General features: G+C 46.9%; 1 protein-coding gene across 3 annotated transcripts in view; it reads left to right on the forward strand.

Moving 5' to 3' along the window:
* The window catches only part of ImpL2 (Ecdysone-inducible gene L2), a 141,230-nt gene that overhangs the window by 114,355 nt on the left and 14,730 nt on the right, over positions 1-12,145 (forward strand). The window contains exon 1 of one of the 3 annotated variants that reach the window (XM_075877032.1): positions 11,882-12,142. The exons of the other annotated variants lie outside the window; for them this stretch is intronic. The gene's annotated coding sequence lies outside the window, so the exon portion shown is untranslated. Of the gene's footprint in view, positions 1-11,881; positions 12,143-12,145 lie in introns of those variants that run through there. 3 annotated transcript variants of the gene reach the window in all.

A 12,145-nucleotide genomic window follows, 5' to 3' on the forward strand; every position in this document is an offset into this window, starting at 1 on the left:
GATTCACACGCTTTTTTAGTGTCGAGAGCAAAAATGAAAGCCACACTTTTTTATTAAAGAGGCCCTGCAATACTTTGACTCGCTAATCCCAGATTGCTATATTTTTGTGTAATCTCTAAAGTTCAAGCGATGTTATCGTACGAGCCGTGTGCATTGCCACCATTGCTGGAACTCTTGGGGTGGGAGAGGGGGACAACGGGGGATAGTACTAACACATTAGCGATGCATTTGCCAAAAGTATTGTCGATCAAGTAAAAAAAATACCCCTAGTGTAAAATTGTGAAAGTCACGCTAAAGAACGAATTCAAAGAGAAAGACCCGGACCAAAACAGGTTATCGCGGCAAAATTTTATTCACACTGCAAAACTATGTTGACCGCTAGGTCACACGCAACAAAAATTTATATAAAGAAGCACGCGTGAGTATCAAAGTAATCACTTTTTAATGCATTTCAGTTCAACAGACGACGTTGCTAGACAGTTGTCACCCGAGTCATGGTCTGGCCTGAGAGAGCTACTGCAGTGCAACGTTTACGTGCGAATATCCTGGAGCACAGCTGCACTCTTTGCAGTGCACAGACAAATTTCATGATTGTTTTCTCTTCACGGCAGCCGTTAGATCCATGAGGTGATGATATAAACGGCGTCCACTAGGGCTTTACACAAGAAACTGAGTGACCCTTGCCCCACAGGGCCGCAGTTGCAATCGGCTGACGCAATTCATCGTCATTTACTTCTTTCTATTTTGCGCCGAAGCTCGCCATTACCTGAGTTTTTGCCCGCACAAGTTTCTCTGACGATTATCGCCGAACGTTTCCCTCGCCTCTACCGCGCCCCCCTGCAGCCGCACGCTGCACGGTGACTGGAACCTTTCCTCGCGGAAATGCACTCACCGGACCGAGCCTCCTCCCCTAACTTCGCCTCATTTTCTCCGTTGCTTCTTCCGACCCCAACAAAGGGAGCGGCCGCGCAACGGGGTCGAAGATGATGAAATTTTGCATCATGCACTCCAACGTCGCAAAGAAACGGTCGCAGCGCGCGAAGTGTCTAGGTTGAGCGACGTGTGCTGTGTTACTTATTCATCCTGGCTGCTATAAGATAGATAGATAGATAGATAGATAGATAGATAGATAGATAGATAGATAGACAGATAGATAGATAGATAGATAGATAGATAGATAGATAGATAGATAGATAGATAGATAGATAGATAGATAGATAGATAGATAGATAGATAGATAGATATGTGAGGTTTAACGTCTCAAAACCACCATATAATTATGAGAGACGCCGTAGTGGAGGGCTCCGGAAATTTCGACCACCTGGGGTTCTTTATCATCATCATCATCAGCCTGACTACGTCCACTGCAGGACAAAGGCCTATCCCATGTTCCGCCAGTTAACCCGGTCCTGTGCTTGCTGCTGCCAATTTATACCCGCAAACTTCTTAATCTCATCTGCCCACCTAACCTTCTGGCTCCCCCTAACCCGCTTCCCTTCTCTGGGAATCCAGTTAGTTACCCTTAATGACCAGCCGTTATCCTGTCTACGCGCTACATGCCCGGCCCATGTCCATTTCCTCTTCTTTATTTCAACTATAATATCCTTAACCCCCGTTTGTCCCCTAATCCACTCTGCTGTCTTCTTGTCTCTTAAGGTTACACCTACCATTTTTCTTTCCATTGCTCGCTGTGTCGTCCTCAATTTAAGCTGAACCCTCTTTGTAAGTCTCCAGGTTTCTGCTCCGTAGCTAAGTACCGGCAAGATACAGCTGTTATATACCTTGCTCTTGAGGGATAGTGGCAATCTACCTGTCATAATTTGAGAGTGCTTGCCGAATGTGCTCCACCCCATTCTTATTCTTCTAGTTACTTCAATCTCGTGGTTAGGCTCAGCGGTTATTACCTGCCCTAAGTAGACATAGTCTTTTACAACTTCAAGTGCACTATTACCTATCTCGAAGAGCTGCTCCTTTCCCAGGTTGTTGTACATTACTTTCGTTTTCTGCAGATTAATTTTAAGACCCACCTTTTGCTCTCCTTGTCTAACTCCGTAATCATGAGTTGCAATTCGTCCCCTGAGTTACTCAGCAATGCAATGTCATCGGCGAAGCGCAGGTTACTTAGGAGTTCTTTAACGTGCACCCAAATCTGAGCACACGGGCCTACGAAATTTCCGCCTCCATCGGAAATACAGCCGCCACAGCCGAAATGCGATCCCGCGACCTGCGGGTCAGCAGCCGAGTACCTGCTACGAATGGGAAACAATGGCTTAGCCACGGGGTGGCACATCGGGCCCCTGCAACCCCCTTCAAATATATATATATATATATATATATATATATATATATATATATATATATATATATATATATATATATATATATATATATATATATATATATATATATATATATATATATATATATATATATATATATAGATGCAACTACAGGAGCGCCAGTGTCTACAGGAGCGGAATGTACAAAATTGAAAGCTTATGCCTGCATTTGCCTGAACGTCATCGCTCAGGATTCAAATGGCTGTCTAACTTGAACAAAAAATTTTCCTTTTAACGAAATACTATGTTATAACCACAGATATTCTCAGTGATTCTGCGTGTGCGGAATAATGTGCTTGCTCGTGTCCGTTCAGAAAAAAAACGGCAACTTAGAAGTTTCGCAAGAGAAATTGTAATATTTAACCATAACGTTGAACTATATATACAGACATGCGTATTATCCAAATACATGCAGTCTTAAAAAAGTTAGTAAACAGGTAGTAACTGCAAGCAAATAGGTAGTAACTAGAACGCATACTACCTTTCTTGAACTGTTACTAACCTTTTGCAACCGTTAGTAACTGGAATTAAACGGGTAGTAACTGCAGCCGTCGCTAACTTTCTCCCACCGATACTGGGCCCCGCCGTGGTGGTCTAGTGGCTAAGGTACTCAACTGCTGACCCGCAGGTCGCAGGTTCGAATCCCGGCTGCGGCGGCTGCATTTGCGATGGAGGCGGAAATGTTGTAGGCCCGTGTGCTCAGATTTGGGTGCACGTTAAAGAACCCCAGGTGGTCGAAATTTCCGGAGCCCTCTACTACGGCGTCTCTCATAATCATAAGGTGGTTTTGGGACGTTAAACCCCACATATCAATCAATCCCACCGATACTACCACTTTGCTACCCGGTCATGAACCATCTAATCTAAAATAATAAGTAATACATGTTCTAAAAATTTATGACAGAAATCCTCTCGACGTATTATATTTAACCACAAAAATGGCGCATCACCTATCTACACATAAAACAACATTTATTTTAAATTACGCAACAGTTATGTAAGCGTCATTCTCTTATTATAAAAACGGAGAAGTACAAGTTAACGGACCATAAGCAAGTGCTGGACGCGTTGTTGTAGGCAAACTGTCATCAGCAAACGGTGTCAGCAAACTGACATGACAGGTGGATCAAAGTTACCCAGCAAGTGCTCACCTGTGCCAGACATGCATCTTAAAGTAGGGGCTATATATACTGCGTGAGTCGTTTACTTAGTAAAGAAGTGTAGTGTACTTGTTACGGCTATGTACTCTTCGCGTTTACGACATATGCCTGAAGTGTGTAATAATGAGACATTAATTAACCTATAATAACGACGGGGAAACAATGTGGCAAAGTAAGCACGGTAGTACCACGTACTACTTCTCTTTTTCTAAAACCTCCAAAGTTTGCTACCTAAGGGTATTAATGGCTAGGGTAGTATCAGTTACTAAAGCTGTTAGTAACGGCAAAGGTAGTAAATGTTATTACCCTTCCCGTTACTAACTGCACTTACTACCAGGGTTGTAATATATGTGACAAACCATTACTACCCCAAAGTTGGCAAGTACTACTACCTTTTTTTTTTAAGAATGTGTCTCCATTCAGTTCACTTGCTATCCTCTCAGAAGTTAAGGGAATACCAGGGTCTCGCTGGTGAATTTTGCAGGCAAGTGAATGGGTTTCGCGCATACCACCTGCTATAGAGAGCTTTACTATGCGTTGGGTGGTACTCGTTACCCAATGACTTCTCATGAAATGACTACTGCAGCGCAACCAAGAAAGAAAAGTGTCGTTTTTGCGCCATATGCATAGAAGCCGGCACCTGTGGTGTTCAGGAGTTGCTATCTATAGGCGACGGAAAGAGATTAGGAGGCGTGCCACATCCTTCGCATATCGCTTACCTATCGGAAGTTTCGTCACCGCACTGTCGGTATCTCTCACATTCCGGCCCGGAGGCCTTTTCTGGGTTTCTTTATTGCGAAGGCTTATCACGCCGTGGCGCCGACGGCAGTGTTACCACGCCGCTTTTAGTATATTCTATCTCAGCGTGCATCACATCTAGCCTATGTAAAGTATTATGCCTTCGACCTTGATTTCACCGTGTACGCTCTCTTGCACGGGGGATGCTCAAGCCGGTTTGCCGATATCAAAAGCCCCTGTAGAGCATCCGCAATCTTATAGTGAGTCCGGCTTGAATGAGTCGCCCTTTCCAGTCCAGAGTACGTGCGGAACCACGATAGCCGCATGCCTGTAGTTGTTTCGCAACAGCTGCTGAAGGTGCTAGACCTGTTCGCTTGTACCCTTCATGGTGATGCCAGCCCGGCGCAGCTATAGGCGTACCAGCAGTATATAAGGCCACGTTGTGCGGAGATGAAAGATACTGAAGCGAACGCATGTAATGCTTCACTATTTTACTTGCTTGATGAGAGGGGGAGAGATATACAACTTTATTTTACTTGCTTGCGGACTTTCTTTCATTCTCTAGGAATAGATGGGACCTAGACGTTGAAGCGAGAGTGACGTCAAGACTGAAGTGGCATCACATTGCGGGGTTCAATGTCGTTCAGGAACTGTACAGCGTGGTATGAGCAACGGGAAACACATGCCCAGCCGGAAAGCACGCCCCCGACCTCGTGCTCTGCAGTATAACTCTATACCTACAGCGTCACAGCAGCGAGTTGAATGAGAACTGTAAAACGATCAGACGCCATGAACTACTTGCAAAAACAAGCTGTTGAGTGTATATCAAGTCCCAGCGGTGGCAGCTGCATTTTAGATAGAAGCAAAAAGGCTGTAGGCCCATGTGCTCAGATTTGGGTGCACGTTAAAGAACCCCAGGTGGTTGAAATTTCCGGAGCCCTCCATTACTTCGTCTCTCATAATCATATTGTAGCGAAACGTCGGGGTTGTTCAAAGTTAGGCGCATCGGACGACCAGGGAGACGAATAAGTGTGGGTGAAACTCCGCAGAGGCAATCGATGAGACGTCAGCACGATGATTTCCGGGAGCACTCATTGGGGGTTTATTTAGCTAACACAACTTCAATTTACAAAATGCACTGGGTCACAAAGACAAAACGTAGAAAATGGTGACATACCCCTCGGCCGGCATGGCCTGGTCTCCCGTGGTGAGATCCGCTGTTTACCCCGACTCCGCTCCGCTCACTTTTCAAGTTCAAACATCCTCTTTTTAACCCTTGGTCGAACAAAGAGTCTTTACAAAAACCAATCACATGTTGGGACTCGCAGCATCACAACCAATCACAAAAACACTTTCATAAAAGGCACTACATTTGTAAAAACCTCCTTACCAAAATGAAACACGCAAACGGAAAAGTCCTCCGCACGTGACACTCTCTCCCATACCAGGCCGTGCTGCCTCCTTCGGCCGACTACCATCGGCGGCCGTTCCCACGCTCGGGCCCCGTAAGTTCTTTCATTAACTGTTGCTTCCTAGAAGCGTCCTTAAGAGCGATGGGTACACCATTGCTTACCAGGTGTACATGCGACAGCGAGGCGCCCCGACATCCTAACAACAGCGCGAGAGAATATGGTCGTTTACCTGCCGCCACTATGTCTCGGTCAGGCTAAATGGTCGCGTCCCCATGTCATTCTCAATGACATGCGTGCCTGTTAACAATTGCTTGGACTCAGACGGTGGCGCCGGACCTGCCTCTTGCTAGACGCTTTTCCGAGTAAGCTTTCCCCTTCTAATCCCGAACGGGGGCGACCTTGACTGCTCCGTTTGTAAGCCGTAAATGCAGCGTGTAGGCGCCTGTCCCAGGCTGGAAAACACGATTTATCCCACATTCCATTAAAGTCAAAAGCCGAAGCTCTGTAATGGCCAGAGAAACAAACCCAAAGGTAGAAGAGTACAAAGAAAGAAAAAAAGAAGCAAAGGAGTTGGTTTTGCACAAATTTCCTGAGAAGATACTGGAGCTGGAAACCTTGCTCTCGCGACAATATGATGGTTTTGGGACGTTACAACCAACATATCAATCAAATTCTTTCTTAGAGACAGAGCATCCACGCGTGTTACATGACTTATAGGGACGACAGACGACAGACAGGATAACCTGGGAGCAGGCATTTCAATTAGATGAGGAAATTTTAGTCAGCAAGGTTACTTGGCGCCCCGCCACGGTGGTCTAGTGGCTAAGGTACTCGGCTGCGGACCCGCAGGTCGCGGGATCAAATCCCGGCTGTGGCGGCTGCATTTCCGATGGAGGCGGAAATGGTGTAGGCCCGTGTACTCAGATTTGGGTGCACGTTAAAGAACCCCAGGTGGTCAAAATTTCCGAAGCCCTCCACTACGGCGTCTCTCATAATCAAATAGTGGTTTTGGGACGTTAAACCCCACAAATCAATCAAATCAAAGTTACTTGGCGAAATAAGACTATACACCCAATACGTACCACGTTTAATAGTATACGCTGCTATCGTTACACATTTATGATAAAAATTTAGCATCACTATTATACGCTAAATGAATCGACCGGACAATGGGGAAGAGATAAGGTTGTTTCGTCCGTTACTCAGTGCCTCGTGTGATACCAAGAGTCGATGAGAGATATCAAGGAAGTGAAGGCATGTGGGCTTTCGTCAGACGTTATAACGTTATCTTGGAATTTCAACAGCCCCAAGGAATGCGGTCAAGTTGCAGGCATGCTGCTGCAAGATACTGACATTCGTGTCTCCTTATCACCATTGGTTACATGAGTTAGGGTAATTCCTTGCGAAAGTGAGATCTCTTGATACCAGCTTGGCATTGCTGCCAGAGCTTCTCCGCGTTAACGTTGCTGACGAATTTTTATTTTTTATTTTTAGGTCGATCAGTAAGATACGGAACACCTTACTATGCTTTCCAAAATGCAGTTTGATTTCAAGGTTGTAGAAAAAAAACTGCATAGATTGAAAGCGTGGGTGAGGTGACGCAAGAGCGTTAAACAAGTATTCTGTATACTCCTCCTGAAAGAACGCGGTTCACTTTTTAACAGTCAGCGCATTGTAAAAAGTGCCGCCCGCAAAGACACCCGATTCGCAACCAGTCTGAGCCGTGAGCAGCGAATCTCCGCCACGCTTTCGTTGTAAAGCGATATATATGGGGCATAGTACGGGTCTCGTCGTTGCCATGCGGAAGAGATGGCGGCCGTGATTTGTGGCCACCTTCTTGTGCAAAATGCCTTTCGGGCGCCTCGCACGTGCGAGGTATTCAAGGTCCACCGGTACATTTCTGACGGCATGGTTAGATGAGTAATGGAGCACGGTATGCGAAACATCTGGAGCTTCTGACACCCGATGCCTCGATGGCCTTGGCGGTCTGTTTAGAGAGCAGTCTTCCAAATGGCCTCGCTCTTGTCTCTGGCTGAACTGAGCGCTATTCTAACCTAGCATTTTGGCATCAGCCCCTCCTTGACGTAAATGGGCGCGGCTCATTCATGCATTACGTGCGGTAATCTTATAACCAGCCAGCATTACCACCAGAGGAGCTCTTGCTCGCTATCGAGAACCGATGCCTGCAAATAACTGCACGAAAATCAATGCAGCCCTTATGTGTGAGCCACAAATGTGCATAAGCTTCTAGAATTCTTGGGGCGAAAGTGAACGCAAAAAGTGTTATGAAATATTTGACGCGGTTCCCTTGCTACCACGTTGAAGCATTTTGACGGCCGAATATTTGCATTTTTTGAGCTTTTTTAGCTCACAAACGTGAAATAATACCGCTTGAAAAGATCAGTGTGGTGCTTGAAAAAGAAATAAGTGCTGACAGATTACCCATGCTGCGGTGACAGCAAAAATTGATAACCAAATTCCCCTCTCAGCAAAAATATGCGAAGTGTGAACTTACCTGGCGTTTTAAAAACGTGAAGAGAGTGCTGAATCGTTTGCGAAAGAATTGATTTTTGTTGTTGTTGTTTTACCGCTTATTTTTACACGGCTTATTCCACTCAGTCTCTCAACCAAAGGCCATGCAAACCTGTTCAGCCTCAGGACGAGCGTTGGTCACTAATGGGTGTCTACTATTCGGGTGCACCATCGGTAATTATGAGGATAATCGTCATTCGTTCCTTGTGAGTGATGCAATAACATTGTTAGAATTCACTCTTTTCGCCGAATGTGTTCAAGGATCATGCTGCTTCGGAAAACCCTGTGCCCACTTCTGCCTCGAAATTCCTTGCAAGTCAGGGACTCCGGAGTCATCCCCCTTCTTTCTCGTGTTACCTGCTATCTTTTCCTTTTCCGGAATCGACCTCTCCTGCTGCACCTTATCTGCGACACGCAAGGAGACTCGTAAACTTTTCCGCCCGTTATCTCACTTTCTCATAGAAAGCAAGAGGAGGAACCGAGGGCCCCGGGCCCATATGTAGCATGAATAGGCTTGCGTGTAAGGGCAGAGGCAGAAACGAGGAGTCCAACCATATTTTACATAAGTTAGAGTGAGTGAGCGAGCGAGCTAGTGTGTTTTTGTTTGTGTGTTGTTGTTGCATGTGCGCGTGTATGTATAATTTTATATGTGCGTGGGGCAGGAGGAAAATTAATCCTTTCCCCATCCCCCAACTTCAGGCTACTCCATTGCTGCATACCTTCTCAGTTCTCTTATCACTGGGATTCTGTCCCTAAGTTCCAGCTTTTTTTTTTCACGCAAGCTAGTTGTCATCCACATTAAAACACGCGATTTTCCTTGACCCCTCCATTGGCTTTGCATTGCGTGACGTTGTCTACAATAAGAAACAAACAGTGACATGGCTTGTAAGCTAGAAAAATGGTGCCAAAAGGGACAATTCACGAGGGAAGAACCATACAAGACACGCGCCGTCGGGTTCGTTTCAACACAGCCCGTTGCACTTGGCGTTGTTGTAAAAGAAGAGAAAAAGGAATAATGATAATCAGAGCGGCGTGTGCAGCTTCTGAAGATTGCGGCTGTCTCATTCTTTTTGATGGGTAGCCGCTTTCGCGAGCCGAGGAGGACAACAACCCGGCACCGTCGAGGAATAAGGAAGTGACACCGCTCGAGAATTCAACGCAGTAACCCTGAGACGTACCGGTGGCCCACTGAGCAACACGATTGCCCGCTCTCACGTGGACTGTACTACGCGCACCTGCTCGGTGGAGAACTGTCTTGGCGCGAAAGCGGCAGCAGCCAATCGATCAGCACTGACTGACGGCGAAAGCCATGTCTCACTGGCGAGGACCTTGGGGCAGTCCGGAGCATTGGAAGCGTGTCAAGGCCGGCGTTTCCCCAGCGGCACGCAGCCACTATTTCGAGATGTGGACCAGCGAGGAGCGGAGCGTTGCTGACGGTAATCTCTCGATGAGTGCGTTCGACGTCGCACGTGTTTCTCCTGCAGCCATGCTTGCATACTTTGTCCAAATGGGAAAGTGGGGAGAGCGGAATGGTGTACGCATTAACGCTAAGCAGCTACGCCCTTCGCCAACAAAGTTCTTTGGGATAGAGTATGAAGATGCACCTTTGTCGGCATCTACTTATTGCGCCCTGACAATTAGTGAGCATAGTTTGCGTAACCCACGTAGAGAGAGAGAGAGGGCGAGAGAGAGAAATGTTTATTGATACAGAAAAGCTGAGTGGTCGGCCCGAATCCATGTTCTAGCCTGCTACTCAGCGTTAGGAAAGGCTACCTATAGACGCCTACGTGAAACCGCAGGGGAAGAATAATGGCTTGATTGCTAGCTCTCTCGTTCGCATGATTCCCATAATTTGGGAGACGGAGCATACATGATAGAACTACGTAAAACACTGCATGATCTCATCACCTAACAATATTTTTGAGACATCTTCGTAAAAAGTGGCCCGTTTATTCGGTGACACCTTTACATGCGATGTTTGCTCGTCATTCATGCACTGGAATCGAGCGGAGGCTGTTAGTACATTGATAAAGAAAAAAATGTGTGAGTACGAGCCAGCACTTCTATCGGCAACAAGAAGCAGCCGTATGCTCTGGAAGCCATCCAACGTCGCAAAAAGACGCTCACTTCGGTCTTGGTGGGCGTCGGCACGTACAGCGATCTCCGCCTATTAGAAACGGCGCCCTCTCGGTTCTATGCGAGAGCTCCAATTTCTTGGGCGCAGCGGCAGCTTCGTGTTCATCCTGCTATCTCGTGCACGCATTTCATTGTTGTCCGGGGGCATGTCGCAAGGAGCAGCTCCGTTATAATCTGCGCAGTTTCGACCGTCACGTGCACGGACAGCAGTTTTCGACTCCGAAGGGCGGCGGAACGGGACGGAATAAACACGGGCCCACCGCCTTCATACACCCGTTTCTACACCATTGTGTACAGGACGGTTCTTTGTAGTTGACGCGCTCCCTGCTGCATAATACCAAACATCCCTTCCACCTCACTCGGTCTTCTTTCCATTGTGGTTCATGGTTCAGTACATGTGTACTGAACATGTCATAGACACTTTTCGCATTACACGTACTTGAGTGGGAACAAGTGTACTCGAGCTTCTGGCTTAACTGAGTGCATCGGTCACGAAGAGGCCTCATTGAGCTCTGCGTATAATCGGTGGCACACTCAACCAAGAGCGTTCACTTTTTTTCTGGCAGAAAACAGCTGGCGAGCCTTCCGCCATGCGGGCGCCACCTTTCGATCGCCCGCGTTACCGCGTTTACAAACAGCGCGTACAGATATACCAATTCTATTACGCTGGCTCCCAGAGGGCTTCTCTCTGTCTCACACGCGCACCACGGGGCCAGAAACCTTTCCTCGCGTTGTCAACCCTTACGACGACGGTCTTTATCGCGTGCTTCTGTGCCGTAGCAGACGGGAACACGCCGCCTATCTACGAACACGCCGCCGCCCCTCAGGAGTCCCGATAAGCGCTGCTGCGTCATGGTGAACCTCGGTCTGTGACGCAGTGACCTCTGCGACGGTGGACGTCTATAGGCGAATGAAAGGCTCGTTGACACTGCGGCAACGCAGGTGGCTCAACGTTCCCTTTCATCGCGCTCTTTCGCGTCTGAAGATGTCCTTCAACTTGAGCAAGAAAAGCGGCATCATTCATTGGGTCTACATGGCGTAACGATCCCACACCGAAGCATGCACGATTCGTTAAATAATCAACTAAGTGCTTCAGCTGGGCTTTACAAAGCATGGCCTCACACATTGGTTGCACCTCAGACGGTCTTAACTTGAGAGCTATGGGAGCAGCAGAAAAGGTGCTACAAAAGCACGTCATTACATGGCGTACCACAACAAAACAATGTCCGACGATGAATAGAACAATTAAGGGCTCTGTCGTATATTCAGTCAAATACGTTGAAGATGTGCCATGGCAACGCCCGTTGTTGCTTGGGGAGCATGGATGATTTCAAGATACACACAAAACGTAAGCCTTGATTCACGTTTGTCGTGAACTATTGCACTGAAAAAAAAATAAGTATTCGTAATTAGTTTGCAGTTTGACGAGCAGGGGACTTGTAAGTGTACAGAAAAAAAAAAAAGCCGTACATGTCAGGGTGCCGCGTGTATCAATTATCGTTATTGCTGCCGCAAAAAAAAATGTAAGAGAGAAAGTAAGAAAAGAAGAAAAAAATTAAACAAGCCGAGTAGCAGCGAGGGGCTACCACGGATAAGTTTCGTCTATAGCACACAAGTGACTATATAGAGTGCGTATCACAAGCCAATCTCAAGACATTTTATCCGAGCGACCACTGAAAGGTCTCTGTTATCAGTCGTGCGGGCCAGTCGATTCGCTGCCGCTCCAAGTATACGCGCCGCGAGTCCTGTGCTGCTGTCTCGCACTCGGTGCTTATCCCCTCTGGTGAACGGTCCATCCGATCCGAGTTCTGAACTGCATCTACAGGTA

The sequence above is a fragment of the Rhipicephalus microplus genome, chromosome X, assembly GCF_043290135.1.
Source record: "Rhipicephalus microplus isolate Deutch F79 chromosome X, USDA_Rmic, whole genome shotgun sequence".
NCBI lineage: Eukaryota > Metazoa > Arthropoda > Arachnida > Ixodida > Ixodidae > Rhipicephalus > Rhipicephalus microplus.